Below are 20,007 nucleotides of genomic sequence, written 5' to 3' on the forward strand. Positions count from 1 at the left end.
GTCCGGCCTGAGCAAGACGCTACCTTCCGTGTCCTCTCTATTAATCCATAGTTTGTTCATACTTGGCTACGCAGTGCTCTCTAGCCTGTGTGATACTTGCTGCTGGTCGAGATTCCCATAGGTCTGGTGCTGGTAACAACAACATGGGGACGTTGAATTCTATATACGATTCAGCCATAAATATGCTTATGTAAGTCTTCTTTCAATCAGGGGCGATTCTAGGATCAGAGCTTTGGGGGTGCTGAGCACCCAGAGAGCTGCCCAGCAAGGCTAAACCAAGATAAACCTGTCTCTGTCAGTCCCTGCATCCTTAAATGTTGTCCCAAATTCTCTTCTGACTGTCACTTTGGTGCATTTAAACCCCTGTTCCTCCCTATCCTCATCGTCTGTTCTCTTCGTCTCCGTTAACAGTCATCATAATTTTACCATCTCTGTGCAAGTCTGCAAATTTCTTTATTAATATAAGAGTCTTAAATTCATCAAGTCGCTCTGTGCCTGGGTCCTCGTCACAAAACATGACATCACTGTTTTGTACATTTTAACACAATTTAATCCCCACATTTGTGAAAGAAAAGCAAAACTCTGTAAGTCTGTAAGTCTGTAACAAAACCATCAAATCTGATCAAGGTTATTTAAATGCTGCAAAAGAAGAATGGATTGGAATAGAAAAAATACATATCCTAACCTTAATTACTGGGGGAGAATAATGAACGATGCTCATATGAGTAAAAAGTAAACTAAGTGCATTTTTTGGACAGGCATTCACTTTTAATTAAGTGTGCCTATGCCAAAAGGCTTCAGTAACTCCTCATTAATCAGGAACTATGGATTAAAGTACTGTGGTGTACTGTAATACTGAAAAAAAAAGTAAGAGAAGAACTTCAGATCCTGAGTGTGTGAGGACAGAAGAATCAGCTTTATTTCAATTTTGGGGGATAAAATTTATATTTGAGTTTCATGATTCTGTTCTCTTTGTGATTACAGGAGCTGCCCTCAGATTCAGACCTCAGCACCACCCAGTGACAGCAGACAGATCATCCAACATGTTCACATGTTAACTGCAAAATGAACTGATGAAAACAGTACAAAGGTTAAAGTACCACACGTGCTGTAGTGAAAGCTGCAGTTGTTTTATTGATTGAAGTTAATGACAAAAAAACAAAAGGATTAATGGTAAATGGCCTGCATTTGTATAGCGCTTTTCTAGTCCCTAAGGACCCGAAAGCGCTTCACACTACATTCAGTCATTCACTCATTCACACACACATTCACACACTGGCGATAGCAAGCTACATTGTAGCCACAGCTGCCCTGGGGCGCACTGACAAAGGCGAGGCGATTAATCACTCATGTAACTATATATCAGCATTAACAGGACCTCAGTTTTGTGTTTCACAAAGCTGCTGATCTCAGACCTGCACAGCTTCCATTTTAAACATTTGATGTACTCAGCTGCATGAAGAGCATATGAGATTTTCTCTAACACAATTAAATAAAACCTGATGAAGGTCAAAGGTTGTCACTTGTATGTTGAACTACAAACTTGTCATCTGGAATTTTTTCACAGTTTCTTTACACAATGTGTTATTTACCATAAAGTGATTCAGAGTTATTCATACCAGAGTAACCAGAGAGGATCACATATTTTTAAATATATAACGTTCTACAGGACTGAATATAATATTTTTATGTAAAAGTCTGGCGCCTCTGGGGAGTATCTGAGTATTTATAACATTACACAAACCAAAGGTCTCATCACAGTGTTGATGAAATGCTGGGTTTATCCATCCCCTGGGGCTGGCCTACGGAGGAGTGCTGAAGATTTCCCTGTGAGGGAGCTGCTGGTGAAGATCATGAGTCCTGCTTGATCAATGCCATGAGCTTCAGTCTTCCTGGTGTTTCTTAAATGATGCCTCTTACAGCGGGTCAACAGATTACCGTAATGTCGAGAATATATACGGCGCGCACAGCGTCGCTGCGTCAGGAACCATTGGAAGTTTTAAGGTTGCGCGAACCATTGAATACTTACGGTAAGCGCAAGGGTGTATGCTTGGTGGAAAACTCCATATCCCACAATTCATAGCACGCCTCTACCGAGTGAAACAATGGCGGCTGCCACCTCGTTTTTATATTCCTCTTATTCGTGTTTCTAGGTCACAAAATAAACTTTTAAGATATTTTCAGGCTAGAATGTAGCTGTGTAAACTTCAAATATCTGCTCGTTTTATCAAGAGAATATTAGCAACAGTTCTGCTGTTCTCAATGTTACTGCTAGCACCGCATGGCAGCTAGCCGGCTAGCTGGCTAGCGCGGCTTGGCTGACATCCAGGCCGGGCTGGCTGACACCCAGGCCGGCTCACGCTCTCGTTTCACCCCCTAGTCTTTCGTGATTACTCTTGGTCGGCTGCTGGACTTATTTTTCATTTATATGGGATGGTGATTCATTTATTCATTTTAGTAACGGTAAAATCATAATTCACGTCGGCAGTAATGACACCCGGTTACGCCAATCGGAGGTCACTAAAATCAATATTGAATCGGTGTGTAACTTTGCCAAAACAATGTCGGACTCTGTAGTTTTCTCTGGTCCCCTCCCCAATCAGACCAGGAGTGACATGTTTAGCCGCATGTTCTCCTTAAATTGCTGGCTGTCTGAGTGGTGTCCCAGAAATGATGTGGGCTTCATAGATAATTGGCAAACCTTCTGGAGGAAACCTGGTCTTGTTAGGAGAGATGGCATCCATCCCACTTTGGATGGAGCAGCTCTCATTTCTAGAAATATCGACAAATTTATTAAACCCCTCAAAACATGACTATCCAGAGTTGGGACCAGGAAGCAGAGTTGCAGTCTTACACGCCTCTCTGCAGCTTCTCTCCTCCTGCTACCCCCCCAAAAACCCATCTCCATAGAGACTGTGTCTGCTTCCAAAAAAACAAAAAACAAACTAAAAACCAGCAACAAACAACTTAAACATTTACAAAGAAAGAACAATACAGTATCCACATCTGAACCAAAGAGTAAAACAGTGAAATGTGGATTATTAAATATTAGGTCTCTCTCCTCCAAGTCTCTGTTAGTACATGACTTAATAATTGATCAACAAATTGATTTACTCTGCCTTACAGAAACCTGGTTGCAGCAGGATGATTATGTTAGTTTAAATGAATCAACACCCCCGAGTCATTCTAACTACCAGAAATCTCGAAGCACAGGTCGAGGGGGCGGTTTGGCAGCAATTTTTCACACCAGTCTATTAATTAATGAAAGACCAAGACAGACTTTTAATTCATTTGAAAGCCTGATGCTTAACATTGTCCACCCCAGCTGTGAAACTCAGAAACCAGTCTTACTTGTTATCATCTATCGTCCACCTGGGCCTTACACAGAGTTTCTGTCTGATTTCTCAGACTTTATATCTAATTTAGTTCTGAGCTCAGATAAAATAATTATTGTGGGTGATTTTAACATCCATGTTGATGCTAAAAATGACAGCCTCAACATGGCATTTAATCTGTTGTTAGACTCAATTGGTTTCTCTCAAAATGTAAAAGAACCCACCCACCACTTTAATCACACTCTAGATCTTGTTTTAACATATGGTATAGAAACTGAACATTTAACAGTGTTTCCTGAAAACCCTCTCCTGTCTGATCATTTCTTGATAACATTTACATTTACAATAATTGATTACGCAGCAGTGGAGAGTGGACTTTATCAAAGTAGATGTATTTCTGAAAGCGCTGTAACTAAGTTTAAGAATATAATCCAGCCACTGTTATCATCGTCAATGCCCTGTACCAACACAGAGCAGAGCAGCTATCTGAACGCTACCCCAACAGAGGTCGATTATCTTGTTAATAATTTCACCTCCTCACTACGTACGACTCTGGATACTGTAGCTCCGGTGAAAACTAAGGTCTCTAATCAGAAGTACCTGACCCCGTGGTATAATTCTCAAACACGTACCCTAAAGCAGATGACTCGTAATCTGGAGAGGAAATGGCGTGTCACAAATTTAGAGGATCATCATTTAGCCTGGAGAAATAGTTTGTTGCTTTATAAGAAAGCCCTCCGCAAAGCCAGAACAGCTTACTACTCATCACTGATTGAAGAAAATAAGAACAACCCCAGGTTTCTCTTCAGCACTGTAGCCAGGCTGACAAAAAGTCAGAGCTCTTTTGAGCCAACCATCCCTTTAACGTTAACTAGTGATGACTTCATGAACTTCTTCACAAATAAAATTTTTATCATTAGAGAAAAAATTACCAATAATCATCCCACAGATGTAATATTATCTACAGCTACTCTTAGTTCCATTGATGTTAAGTTAGACTCTTTCTTTCCAATCGATCTTTTTGAGTTAACTTCAATAATTACTTCCTCCAAACCATCAACGTGTCTTTTAGACCCCATTCCTACAAAACTGCTCAAAGAAGTCCTGCCATTGATTAATTCTTCGATCTTATATATGATCAACCTATCTCTAATAATCGGCTATGTACCACAGGCCTTCAAGGTGGCTGCAGTTAAACCTTTACTCAAAAAGCCATCTCTAGACCCAGCAGTCTTAGCTAATTATAGGCCAATCTCCAACCTTCCTTTCATATCAAAAATCCTTGAAAGAGTAGTTGTCAAACAGCTAACAGATCATCTGCAGAGGAATGGTTTATTTGAAGAGTTTCAGTCAGGTTTCAGAGTTCATCACAGCACAGAAACAGCTTTAGTGAAGGTTACAAATGATCTTCTTATGGCCTCTGACAGTGGACTCATCTCTGTGCTTGTCCTTCTTGACCTTAGTGCAGCATTCGATACTGTTGACCATAATATCCTGTTAGAGCGATTAGAACATGCTGTAGGTATTACAGGTATTGCACTGCAGTGGTTTGTATCATATCTATCTAATAGACTCCAATTTGTGCATGTAAATGGAGAGTCCTCTTCACACACTGAGGTTAATTATGGAGTTCCACAGGGTTCAGTGCTAGGACCAATTCTGTTTACATTATACATGCTTCCCCTAGGCAGCATCATTAGAAGACATAGCATACATTTTCACTGCTATGCAGATGACACCCAGCTCTATCTGTCCATAAAGCCAGATAACACACACCAATTAGTTAAACTGCAGGAATGTCTTAAAGACATAAAGACTTGGATGGCCACTAACTTTCTGCTTCTTAACTCAGATAAAACTGAGGTCATTGTACTCGGCGCTGAAAAGCTTAGAAATATGGTATCTAACCAGATTCTTACTCTGGATGGCATTACCTTGGCCTCCAGTAACACTGTGAGGAACCTTGGAGTCATTTTTGACCAGGATATGTCCTTCAACGCACATATTAAACAAATATGTAAGACTGCGTTCTTCCATTTGCGCAACATCTCTAAAATTAGAAATATCCTGTCTCAGAGTGATGCTGAAAAACTAGTTCATGCATTTATTACTTCCAGGCTGGACTACTGCAATTCATTATTATCAGGATGTCCAAAAAACTCACTGAAAAGCCTTCAGTTAATCCAAAATGCTGCAGCAAGAGTACTGACAGGGACTAGAAAGAGAGAGCATATTTCTCCTGTTTTGGCTTCCCTTCATTGGCTTCCTGTTAAATCCAGAATTGAATTCAAAATCCTGCTCCTCACATACAAGGTCTTAAATAATCAGGCCTCATCTTATCTTAATGACCTTGTAGTACCATATCACCCTATTAGAGCACTTCGCTCTCGCTCTGCAGGCCTACTTGTTGTTCCTAGAGTATTTAAAAGTAGAATGGGAGGGAGAGCCTTCAGTTTTCAGGCCCCTCTTCTGTGGAACCAGCTTCCAGTTTGGATTCGGGAGACAGACACTATCTCTACTTTTAAGATTAGGCTTAAAACTTTCCTTTTTGCTAAAGCATATAGTTAGGGCTGGACCAGGTGACCCTGAATCCTCCCTTAGTTATGCTGCAATAGATGTAGGCTGCCGGGGGATTCCCATGATGCATTGAGTTTTTCCTTTCCAGTCACCTTTCTCACTCACTATGTGTTAATAGACCTCTCTGTATTGAATCGTATCTGTTATTAATCTCTGTCTCTCTTCCACAGCATGTCTTTTATCCTGTCTTCCTTCTCTCACCCCAACCGGTCGCAGCAGATGGCCGCCCCTCCCTGAGCCTGGTTCTGCCGGAGGTTTCTTCCTGTTAAAAGGGAGTTTTTCCTTCCCACTGTCGCCAAAGTGCTTGCTCATAGGGGGTCATATGATTGTTGGGCTTTTCTCTGTATCTATGAAGCGCCTTGAGGCGACATTTGTTGTGATTTGGCGCTATATAAATAAAATTGAATTGAATTGAATTAAAAACAGTGAAAGGTGGTGGATTGTCCAGATGCTGTTCGATGTGGAAAAAATAACTGGTTTGGTGGTGGCTAACGTGAAGCTACAACAGAGGGCAGCTATCCACCGGTGTGTGACAGAAAGGACATGCGGGGAAAGAGACATACAAGGCGGCCGCCGATTGACCTGTGGTGGCTAACGCGGAGCTCAAACAGATGGCAGCCATGGATCAGGGAAATTGAAGGCAGGAGAAGCAGACCCAAGGCGGCTGCATCAGGTTAACTGAATTTCAGGTAAGAAGTTATGAACTGCACTCTATTTGGGTCAGATATAAACAGAGTTTAGATGTAGTTTATTTTCGTTGTGCTGACTTTTTACAATCAGTTACAATAACTCGTACAATAAGATGGCTCCATCTTTTGCCCCCATAGAAACAGATTTCAAATTTCATTTATGGTGTGTTGGCTCTCTCTAGTGGTATGCCCAGTGTTGCCAACTCCTCAGTAAGGAAAATCGCTATTGGTTGTCCTAAAAGTGCTAGAAGTCGCTAAATGACGTCATCACCTAATTTGCATAATTGGTCATGCTAATGTAATTGTAACCTACGCTGCTGGAGAGAGAAATAACATCGTGGACGAGACATAAAGTGAGCAAAAAACGTCCTAAATGCATTTAGAATTTATTTAGAACTACAAATTAAATTTCTTTTAGCAATTATTGTTTTTTGTAAAATAGTGACAAAGTCGCTAAGTTGGCAACACTGGGTATGCCGGGAGTGGTACGGCCTGTCTACCCTTATTTGGATTAACGCAATGACGACACTATCAACGGCGCGTGTCTCTCCGCCCCTCCGGTTTGAAATTGACCTGAAGTGATTTTCTAAGACAGCATTGCGTATGCTTTGACCGGCACGCGGCTTTCCGCCCCTCCTCCGGTTTGAAATTGACCTTTGAACGTGATTTTCTGAAGTGTTCGGAACAACAGTATAAGGTTTGACAAGGTAAGTGTATCTCTCTCTCTCTCTCTGGTTTGAAATTTAGCTTTGAAAGTGATTTTAAATGCGTGTCTGGGTGATTTCTTTGTCTGTCGTGGTCATGTTCGGCACGATGCTAAAGCTAGTTAGCGGATATTAAGCGTCTCCTGGTTTGAAATTGACTTTGAAAATGATTTTCTGTGTCTTGACGCTGATATCTACAAAATAATTGTGTGACTTTATTTCTATGGAACGCCAGGACTGCCATAATGAATTAATTAAAGGCCTGGTGGCCATTGTTTTTAGCACACAACAACCAGCATGTGAAAATTAACAGAACTGAACTTTGAAAAACCCTGTTTGTGTGTCACCAAATACCGTTTTAATATTTTTTTAGCCGAGAATGTAGTGGTTTAATCTTCATGTGTCTGGTCGGTTTGTCAAGATAGAGCCTCTTTGCAAAAGTGCTTCGATGATTTCGGAGATGTCTGCCCAGTCTCACGGCAAAGCGTGGGATAGACCCGCTCGCCTCGCAAGCAATCGAGCTATTACCACCGACAAAGCACAGGCCCCGGTACACAGCTGTAATAACCCCCGCTGACACTGACTTATTTTACTGAGGTTATATTTATCGGGGTTTTATTTCCTGATGTTCTTATGTGTCCTACGTGTTTCAGTCGCCAATTCTGAATTATAACTAACATTAAAAACATGTTTAAGGAGGAGAGAGAACAAATAAATTCGATTAACAGCTGATCTTTGGGTTTTTGTTCAGTAATCAGTGTGACCTGCGTATAAACGCATAAAATAAATAACGTTGGTGTTTCCGTCATGTAGTAACTGCTGGCTTTAACTGTACAAAGGTTGTTCGACACTATGAAACACATACAGACTTCATGATGTTCGGCTAATATTTTTATTGTGAATATTAATCATGAGGGTAAACGGACCTGTACACCACAGAGCAAGGTCAGCATATCCACGATATCTTCAGCTCTATGAGTTAACCCAGAGTTTCCCAGCTGACTAATCTAACGGTCATCTACGAATATGTCACGGGTCATATCGATATGATTTTACAGAAAATCATCCTTATTACTGCCAACTATTCCAGAGACGTAAAAATCTACAGCATAAAGAACAAAACATCCAGAAGTCTGCACGATGTGTTTCATAGTTTGTAACAAGCCTTTGACAAACATAACATGACCGAAAAAGAGAAAAAAATCAAATTATATGTTAACCTCTATATTTCTGTCCAGGTTGCAGTCTTAATGATGAACACGCTGTTGCAAACTCTGCTCCTCTCGGTGGAAATGCGCCTTCTCTTCTCTTTCTTTAAAACATTTTATAAGTCAGTTTAATCTCAAAATTTACTGTTAAATCCAAAACACACCAGATAAAGAAAAGCGAATGGTTTAGTCGAACACATGTGCCAGTGAACCATTAAACGTCTGTAAAACTGTGCAGTTCTGAAACGTAACTTTAACCTCAGCCAAACCGATTTGCTCAGTTGTAAATAAAACAGCGAAGTAAACGTGACCCGACAGACAAAACCTGAGTGAATTAAGTCCAGCGTTTAACACTGAGAGCTAAAACTCAGGTGAGGTTTCAAAGCTGTGCCGGTGATTGGACATCAGCCGCTGATAAAGTGGGTTCGCCTATAAAGCGCTCTGTTGGGAAATAAGCTCCAGCAGCTCTGCGCTCGGGAAAAACTATATTTACTTATCTTGTGCAGAAAAATGTGCTGACATTGCATTATATTGTGCACCGGCTGCCCAGTTAAACTGTGACTATCACCAGGTAACGTGGACGTGTTTCTTGAATTAGCAGCAGGTGTTAAACAACTGCTGACAGGTGAGGATGAGGAGGATGCATGCAGGTAAACTGAGGGCCTGTTGAGCTGATCGCTGGTGTCGTGAGAAACACGTCAGCTCGTTCTTTATGTTACAAACGCACAGAGACACAAGACCAGGCGGAAAGAGACGATCGTTCGGTGAAAATGAGAATCTGCAAATGCAACATGTGGAACACAGAGAGTGGAATATCTAAACAAACCGGTTAACGTAGCCCCCACCCCTCCAAACCAAACAAATACACACAAAATAAACAGTTAAGCTGGAACACATTCTGGGATACCAAGTCGACACAAGCAATTGATTATCTAGGATTGACCTGTCTTGCCTTACTTTGCACGGCAACCAATCAAATGTTAGAGAAGCTGCATGGCAGCGTTAACCCCGCCCCCTGAGTTTGATGGGTGAGGCTGACAGATAAAATTATTTCATGGTGAGACCTGAAGGAGTTAACTGTGCAATAATTAATTAAAATGTAAAATAAAGAAATAATTAATTAAATGTGTCAATAATTAATTAAAATGTGAAATAAAGAATAATTAATTAAATGTGTCATTAATTAATTAAATGTATCAATAATTAATTAATTACATGTGTCATAAATATTTATGTAATTAATTATTTCTGATTTTAATTAATTATTGCCACATTTAATTAATTATTTAATGGTGTATTTAATTAATTCATTATGGCAGTCCTGGCGTTCCATATATTCCAGCGGTATCGTTTGTAATTAAAACTTTTAAGAGGCTATCTATCTGTCTGTATGTGTGTCTGTCTGTCTGTGTGCCTGTCTGTCTGTCTGTCTGTGTGTGCGATGCCACCACCAAACAACTGAGTTATTTTTACACACCGACCAGCATCTGGCCAATCCATCACCTTTAATTGTTTATACAGTTACAAAAAAAATTAAAAAATTATCGGGCAACCGAGCAAATGCCCGGTATGCCCGATGGCCAGTCCAGCTATGTATGTACCATCAGTTAACCCTTCGCGTGCCAACTGTGGCACGCGTGCCTAGGGTTGCCAACCCCTGCTACATACATTTGGACTCTGGTCCTATGGACAGTGATGGAAGAGACATCTATGACGCCCTGCAGAACTTAAACCACTCTGCAGAGAGACGTGTGGTTTACATGTCTAGAGGAAGAGCACCAACAAGCTGGGGTGTTTTTGAAAATGTTAATTTCTTATTTTGACTGGTAACAATTCATTTGTTTGCTCGTAGGAAGCAGTTTACCATTGAATGTGATCAATGAGGAATAGGATAACTGCTAATACATTTCTCAAACTGTGTACGTTTACAGTAATTTAGGGTGAATAACAGATGCTGAGTATAAAAATGTTTGCATTGACACGGTCAGATATGAGGTGATCATAACTGGGAGCTTTTCTAGCATAAATGTCAAACAGGGCGGAAATGTTAGATTTGTATTGTTGATTGTCATTTATGCTTAGAAATATCTACTCATATATGCTTAGAGTTTTATCAAAAAAGTGGCATCAATGTCATGTTGGTAGAAGTTTGATCCTTAGTAGTATGTGGAGACTCTGTGTGCCTCCCAGAGCACTCTGGCATGCACACACAACTTAAGGTCAGGACTGATTTATGGTATAGAAGGACACCTATTCTGTATCTGGTTAAGTATAAGAGCCTTTTGTTTAGATGGACCGCTAGACTGCTGGCACCAGCATGGGGAGTCTTCACGGGGTCCCCCCCCCCCTTCCCCCCCCCCCCCCCCCCCCACACACACACACACAGACAAGGTATTCTTTGTCCACATGTATACCTATATGAAACGTCATATGTTAACGAACCTATGCATATTCATGTAACCACAATAAAAGGAGTGCTATGGGGAACCTGGCTGAGAATCTGACGGAGGTCATGTGGGTGGAACGACACTTGGCTCCAGACAGGGCTCCCTCATGCATGACTAGCACAAAGAACTTTGCCTACTTGTGTCTTGCTTTTGCTGTGCAGTAAATTGTCTTGAACGTTCCAGCGAATAGGTTTATGCTACAAACCTATCACGGGGCATTAGTTACCAGTTGGTATGGAAACATATATTTAGACTTGTGCTTGTTACTTTTGATATTTAGAATATTCTTTTTGGCTCTACCCCCATTTACCCAAAAGGCTTTACCTTTTTCTAAGGCTGCCTTTGTAAATTAGAATTTGTTCTTATTCCAAAAAAAGTCTGGTTAAGGTTATTTTGGACTGCCGAGAAAGGTGGGGCAGAGAGAGAAAACTAAACAAAGTTTGACAATATGGTTAAGTTATAAAGTGGTTGGAGATTCTGTATAGCTGTTCTTGCAAAAGTAAAATGTGTTCAGCACCACCATGCATTCAGTTCACAATTTTGATTGTAAAAGCTGAAAAAGATAGCTGATAGATCTGTAGTCTTTAAACCCAGTGATTAAGGGTTTCTTGGGGACTGGGATAATTAAATATCTGACACTGCATTAAAAGAAAGTTTTCTCTTTTTGAGCACATCTTTGAATGGCGTGAACAAGACAGCTGATGGCGTCTATATTGTTTATCCAGCAGATCAAATATAACAACACATGGTTTAGATTTCATCTTTTTTATTTCAAGGAGCTTTGTTTCATACAAAATGTATAATGTAGAAACAACAACAGAATTCAAAGTCTGGTCAACAAACATAAATTCACGCAAACAAACATTTCACTGAATCCGAAGACCCAAAGAAAGGAATGTTCCTCGTCTTCTGCAAGGAGTGGAACTACCAGTAATGTTCAATACTGTTTTTTCAATAGAAATTTGTCTTTTCAACAAACCCCACAGTTTATATCAAATATTAAAAAGTAACAACAAAAGGACACATGATATCTAAAAGTAAGTAAGTATATTACATGCACATACACTGTTAGAACATGCATACGTCTGTATTTTTTCAAGAAGAAAACCCACATTTACACCGTCAGTGTTATTTAGGAATAAAGCTGTTGGACTGCTTCTAATGTGTGGAGGCTGACTGGTCCAGACTTGGTCAAAGGTATATTTTTCTTTAATGTAATACAGACACAATACAGGTATTTTGAGATGTTTTTTTCTTTTTGGCATTATATGTTGAAACTGTTAAAATAATGATTGTATCTGCAAAAGGATATATCTTAGACTAAAAGAATGACAGTGTTTATTTATGAAAACCTGTTATGGTGACCTAACAGGACACACCTCATCCCTCTTGGAACTATGGGATCTACATTTGACACAGTTAAAGTGTAAAGGTAAATGTTATGCATGCAAATATTCATACAAAGTTGCTACAATTTTAAATATTCTTGTTTAAGCTTTGTGCCTTTATGCATTTGAAATCTTTTTTGTTTGTGTTTCACTTTTTTTCATAGCATTTTTTTTTTATAAAATATTTGGTCACAGTCATGCTGAAGCCTAAATCTGAAGAGACCAGCATGTAATGCTACAGGATGGATGGAGAAACCAGTTTTTCTTGTTGCATAGCCCTAGTCAACTGTCTTTAGCTTGTGTCAGGCCCCTGTAGTGTGTGTTGCTGTGGTTAAACAAACCCCCTGGCTGTTCCCTCCTAACAGCTGAAGGGTCAGAGTCTCTCTTCCTCTACTAGTCAGTCAGGTGCTTCAGAGTTTAACATCTTGTCCTTCATGTAAAAGCACATCAATAGGCATTTCATCAGAGACAATCCACCAAGTTGCATATAACAGAGATTGCTTGTGTGTAAGTCAGCCTGCATATGAAATTCAGAGCAAAGTGCAGTGCAGTGCACCATCTGTGGTGACTGGTTGGGGATGTTACTGACTCTGTCCCTGAGCCCGGGTCTGCTGGAGCTTTCTTCCTATTAAATGAATGGGTTAAATTCAATTCAATTCAATTTTATTTATATAGCGCCAAATCACAACAAATGTCGCCTCAAGGCGCTTCATAGATACAGAGAAAAGCCCAACAATCATATGACCCCCTATGAGCAAGCACTTTGGCGACAGTGGGAAGGAAAAACTCCCTTTTAACAGGAAGAAACCTCCGGCAGAACCAGGCTCAGGGAGGGGCGGCCATCTGCTGCGACCGGTTGGGGTGAGAGAAGGAAGACAGGATAAAAGACATGCTGTGGAAGAGAGACAGAGATTAATAACAGATACGATTCAATACAGAGAGGTCTGTTAACACATAGTGAGTGAGAAAGGTGACTGGAAAGGAAAAACTCAATGCATCATGGGAATCCCCCGGCAGCCTACATCTATTGCAGCATAACTAAGGGAGGATTCAGGGTCACCTGGTCCAGCCCTAACTATATGCTTTAGCAAAAAGGAAAGTTTTAAGCCTAATCTTAAAAGTAGAGATAGTGTCTGTCTCCCGAATCCAAACTGGAAGCTGGTTCCACAGAAGAGGGGCCTGAAAACTGAAGGCTCTCCCTCCCATTCTACTTTTAAATACTCTAGGAACAACAAGTAGGCCTGCAGAGCGGGAGCGAAGTGCTCTAATAGGGTGATATGGTACTACAAGGTCATTAAGATAAGATGGGGCCTGATTATTTAAGACCTTGTATGTGAGGAGAAGGATTTTGAATTCAATTCTGGATTTAACAGGAAGCCAATGAAGGGAAGCCAAAACAGGAGAAATATGCTCTCTCTTTCTAGTCCCTGTCAGTACTCTTGCTGCAGCATTTTGGATTAACTGAAGGCTTTTCAGTGAGTTTTTTGGACATCCTGATAATAATGAATTGCAGTAGTCCAGCCTGGAAGTAATAAATGCATGAACTAGTTTTTCAGCGTCACTCTGAGACAGGATATTTCTAATTTTAGAGATGTTGCGCAAGTGGAAGAACGCAGTCTTACATATTTGTTTAATATGTGCGTTGAAGGACATATCCTGGTCAAAAATGACTCCAAGGTTCCTCACAGTGTTACTGGAGGCCAAGGTAATGCCATCCAGAGTAAGAATCTGGTTAGATACCATATTTCTAAGCTTTTCAGCGCCGAGTACAATGACCTCAGTTTTATCTGAGTTAAGAAGCAGAAAGTTAGTGGCCATCCAAGTCTTTATGTCTTTAAGACATTCCTGCAGTTTAACTAATTGGTGTGTGTTATCTGGCTTCATGGACAGATAGAGCTGGGTGTCATCTGCATAGCAGTGAAAATGTATGCTATGTCTTCTAATGATGCTGCCTAGGGGAAGCATGTATAATGTAAACAGAATTGGTCCTAGCACTGAACACTGTGGAACTCCATAATTAACCTCAGTGTGTGAAGAGGACTCTCCATTTACATGCACAAATTGGAGTCTATTAGATAGATATGATACAAACCACTGCAGTGCAATACCTGTAATACCTACAGCATGTTCTAATCGCTCTAATAGGATATTATGGTCAACAGTATCGAATGCTGCACTAAGGTCAAGAAGGACAAGCACAGAGATGAGTCCACTGTCAGAGGCCATAAGAAGATCATTTGTAACCTTCACTAAAGCTGTTTCTGTGCTGTGATGAACTCTGAAACCTGACTGAAACTCTTCAAATAAACCATTCCTCTGCAGATGATCTGTTAGCTGTTTGACAACTACTCTTTCAAGGATTTTTGATATGAAAGGAAGGTTGGAGATTGGCCTATAATTAGCTAAGACTGCTGGGTCTAGAGATGGCTTTTTGAGTAAAGGTTTAACTGCAGCCACCTTGAAGGCCTGTGGTACATAGCCGATTATTAGAGATAGGTTGATCATATATAAGATCGAAGAATTAATCAATGGCAGGACTTCTTTGAGCAGTTTTGTAGGAATGGGGTCTAAAAGACACGTTGATGGTTTGGAGGAAGTAATTATTGAAGTTAACTCAAAAAGATCGATTGGAAAGAAAGAGTCTAACTTAACATCAATGGAACTAAGAGTAGCTGTAGATAATATTACATCTGTGGGATGATTATTGGTAATTTTTTCTCTAATGATAAAAATTTTATTTGTGAAGAAGTTCATGAAGTCATCACTAGTTAACGTTAAAGGGATGGTTGGCTCAAAAGAGCTCTGACTTTTTATCAGCCTGGCTACAGTGCTGAAGAGAAACCTGGGGTTGTTCTTATTTTCTTCAATCAGTGATGAGTAGTAAGCTGTTCTGGCTTTGCGGAGGGCTTTCTTATAAAGCAACAAACTATTTCTCCAGGCTAAATGATGATCCTCTAAATTTGTGACACGCCATTTCCTCTCCAGATTACGAGTCATCTGCTTTAGGGTACGTGTTTGAGAATTATACCACGGGGTCAGGTACTTCTGATTAGAGACCTTAGTTTTCACTGGAGCTACAGTATCCAGAGTCGTACGTAGTGAGGAGGTGAAATTATTAACAAGATAATCGACCTCTGTTGGGGTAGCGTTCAGATAGCTGCTCTGCTCTGTGTTGGTACAGGGCATTGACGATGATAACAGTGGCTGGATTATATTCTTAAACTTAGTTACAGCGCTTTCAGAAAGACATCTACTTTGATAAAGTCCACTCTCCACTGCTGCATAACCAATTATTGTAAATGTAAATGTTATCAAGAAATGATCAGACAGGAGAGGGTTTTCAGGAAACACTGTTAAATGTTCAGTTTCTATGCCATATGTTAAAACAAGATCTAGAGTGTGATTAAAGTGGTGGGTGGGTTCTTTTACATTTTGAGAGAAACCAATTGAGTCTAACAACAGATTAAATGCCATGTTGAGGCTGTCATTTTTAGCATCAACATGGATGTTAAAATCACCCACAATAATTATTTTATCTGAGCTCAGAACTAAATTAGATATAAAGTCTGAGAAATCAGACAGAAACTCTGTGTAAGGCCCAGGTGGACGATAGATGATAACAAGTAAGACTGGTTTCTGAGTTTCACAGCTGGGGTGGACAATGTTAAGCATCAGGCTTTCAAATGAATTAACAGTCTGTCTTGGTCTTTCATTAATTAATAGACTGGTGTGAAAAATTGCTGCCAAACCGCCCCCTCGACCTGTGCTTCGAGATTTCTGGTAGTTAGAATGACTCGGGGGTGTTGATTCATTTAAACTAACATAATCATCCTGCTGCAACCAGGTTTCTGTAAGGCAGAGTAAATCAATTTGTTGATCAATTATTAAGTCATGTACTAACAGAGACTTGGAGGAGAGAGACCTAATATTTAATAATCCACATTTCACTGTTTTACTCTTTGGTTCAGATGTGGATACTGTATTGTTCTTTCTTTGTAAATGTTTAAGTTGTTTGTTGCTGGTTTTTAGTTTGTTTTTTGTCTTTTTGGAAGCAGACACAGTCTCTATGGAGATGGGTTTTTGGGGGGGTAGCAGGAGGAGAGAAGCTGCAGAGAGGCGTGTAAGACTGCAACTCTGCAAATGCAGAGGACAAAATATCTCACGCATGGGGTTTGGAAATAAACTATGTTTAACCTCGTAGGACCTGGTGTCCACATATGTGGACATTACATTTTGGGTTGTCTAGACCACAAAACGAAATTTTGCTCCACAAGGGCCTGAACTCTTGCAAGGATATTATACTGCCACTGTTCTGTCAAAATTTAAAACAAATGTCCTCATATGTGGATATCGAGCTCTGCGAGAGAAAAAAAATCAGGCAAAAAGATAATTCTTTGTTTTGCATCAGGTCCCAATCACCCCAAATAGCAAAGTTAAATTAAAAATGCATGCCATGAATGAGTTTGGGTCTTAGGAGGTTAATTGCACACTAATATGCTACTATCAATGTGGAAGTATTGTTAGTTTGATACAGATTCTACTTGAATATTTCAAAATTAGTGTTCTTTTGAATCTAGCATTTTTGGGTTATGATAGAATTATTCAGTGGTCAGGTGGATCTGTTGCCTGGTTACAATCCTCTCAGTGTGTTTTGTACAAGCCAACTAGTCAACAATCTGCAAGCTCTGGGTACAACCCTGAAATGAAATACAACATTTCTATGTGTAAGCAGCATGCTTTCAAAGATTATGAATGATTTGGAAGTCACCAGACTTTTGCATATGCATCAATATAGCAACACTAGCCTTTTTAAGATTGTGACTAAAAGCAAGGCCATAGGAAGTAGAGGTACTGGGGATGCTGCAACAAAGGCTACGTTCACACTGCAGGTGAAAGCGCATCAAATGCCACTTTTTTGACCCTATGCGACCCATATCCGATCATGGTATGACAGTTTGAACAGCACAAATCCGATATTTTCAAATCCGACCTAGGTCACTTTCACATGTCCAATATCTGATACATATATGATGTTTTAGAAAGTGACTGCTGTTTGAATGGTCATGTCACATTAAATCCATCTTTTACGTCACTGACAAAAGACAGATGCCGGACAGTGCCAAACGAGACAAACGAGAAAGCATGGCGGCGGAAACTGGAAACAGAGCGAGTCAATGGACAGAAAATGAGGTTTTGGACTTGATTAGCATATGGGGAGACGATTCTATTCAAGCTAAATGACTCTGTGTCCATATATGCCTCTGCACGGAGGTAGCAGCCACTGCTCCAAACAAGGCCATTGTTAAAGCACGGGCTCTCTTTTTTCTCAGTGTCCTTCTTTCTCTAATTAATTTGTCAAAATTCTGTTGGTTACGACTGTGCAGAAATTGGACTGCTACAACAACACCTACTAGCTCTGTAGCCGCCATTGTGTGTGACGTCTTCTTTTGCGCATGGGGCAGCTTTCAGGGCCGTGAACCATTCACACTAGAGTGTTTGCTGTCACATTTTATTTGTAGTGTGAACAACTAGACAAAAAAATCAGATTTGATCAAAAAATTGGAATTGAGCATTAAGACCTGCAGTGCGAACGTAGCCAAAACAGCACCTCCTGCCAAATTTGTAAAAACAGATAAAGATGTGGAAACACTTAAAACACTATTCTTGCAGGTAACTTTAAAGAAATATGTAATCCAGGAAGCTGTGAGACATGATGGTTGTGCAGTTTTCAAACTAAGCCAAAAACCTTCTGATCACAAGCAATCAGAAGGAAAGAAAACATTGTTTTCTAGTGGGGGGTTTTGTAACTACCATGTATAAGAAGAGCACAACAGAAGACCACCACAATAAGTAGTTTCAGGTTCCTGAAAATTATTGGAATTGTATGATTCTCTAACTTGCAATTAAAAACATAGTTATGGAGCATCACAACAGAAAAAAAGAATAATAAACTTAAACATTTTGGACATGAGTGCCTCTAGTGAGGACATTTATCACCTAAACTGCGCCCTAAGTCACATTTGGAGTGTTATAACCTGCACACAGATGAAGGTAACACTTTGGCTTATTATGAGCTGCTACCAAGCAGTTCAACATTATCATTAAGCAATAACTTCATATTTGCTGCAAAAGGGTACTTGACTATGTTGTATACTGTGCAAATTTGTGTTTTGGGCTAGAAAAAAATATTTTCCATATTCGGTCAGCTGTGTACAATAGATTTATTGTATGTCTTGAGTGATGTCTTAGGAGGAGTCATAGTTGCAAAAATGGCATATGTTTTAATGGTTTCAAAATGAAACGTGAAAAATGAAAAAAATGAAAAGTTAAATTGCCTGATATTTGGAGTTTCAGAGGTTTAATTATTGTTGCATCTATGTTAAAATATTGAGTGGAGTTGAAATGTGACAAGACAAATATATATACATTTTATATCTAACAATGTAGACAACCACCCCCCTAAAAAACAAAAAGCAAAGGCAAAAACAAAACACACACACACTTACTTCAGAGCTCCAAACATCAATGCCCTTTTACAAATGACACTATATTCTTGATGTAATGTTTCCTTAAACCATCCATGTGGGATTTTATTTTGAAAATTAGATTTTTCCTATAAATTACCTGGAGGAGAGGTAATTTGCTGGAAAAAGCAAGCAATTTAATTGTTTGACTGTGGAAATGCTGATCATTTTAGTGCAATTTTTGCACTTAACTAGAAAGCAAACAAGCTCTTGCAGAATGTTTGTCAGGCCAAAATGGTGTACACTGTAATCATACACTGTTGAGTATTAATGTGGCGGAGGTCTGATCCTCCGCCACATTAATAGGCTGTGGCGGAGGCTGCAGGGAAGGTGTGGTGCAGTGAGCTCAAGGGGCAGTACCAGGGAGGTTGGAGGCACAGGTGAAGGTTATTCATCTAATGAGGTCTTTTCTTCTTTATAGTGATGTCAGACACCAGAAGGAGAGAGGTGTGTGTGAGGTCAGGTGAAAAGCTGGGACGCTGGTGCCAAAACTGAGTGCTTCTGTGTGTAGCATAAATAAAAATTATAAACAACTATCAGAACGCTGTGTGGGGTCAGAATTATTCACAATTAATTATTAATTAAATTCTTTTGGTGATCATATGAAAAGTCACACTGTCTACCAGCCAGTGTTAATTCTGACTCACCACAATGTCCATATAGCATTTGTGGGGCTTAGTATGAAAAACATTGGATACATAATTAAGGGTTATAAGTGTTGTTTATCCTTCTGACCAGAAAAGATATATACTGATATGTTTCTCCATATTCAGTTGGTGCTCAAGTGCTCAAGGCACAGACATGAAATTTGGTGAAAAGAAACAAAGAAAAACTAATTCACTCTGCCTCTTTTATTTTCTTTACTCTGTGAAGCTAGGGGCTGGTATAAGACCTTTTTTTCTAATGATTATTCTAAAGAAATTGGCCCACTGCTGTAAAACTGCATTATACAGTAGTTACTGGGCATGACGTTACAATATAATTTTTTTGATACATATGAAAAGGTGAAAAAAATTACCCAGAAATGTCAAGTATCTGAACAACAACTGATATGCGCACACTCAGACACACACAGACATACAGTCACAGACATAGCTTGTGTCCATTAAAATGGACAAAAAATGGATAAAAAAAA

The sequence above is a fragment of the Neolamprologus brichardi genome, chromosome 7 (assembly GCF_056152115.1).
Source record: "Neolamprologus brichardi isolate AB-2024 chromosome 7, ASM5615211v1, whole genome shotgun sequence".
Classification (NCBI taxonomy): Eukaryota; Metazoa; Chordata; class Actinopteri; order Cichliformes; family Cichlidae; genus Neolamprologus; species Neolamprologus brichardi.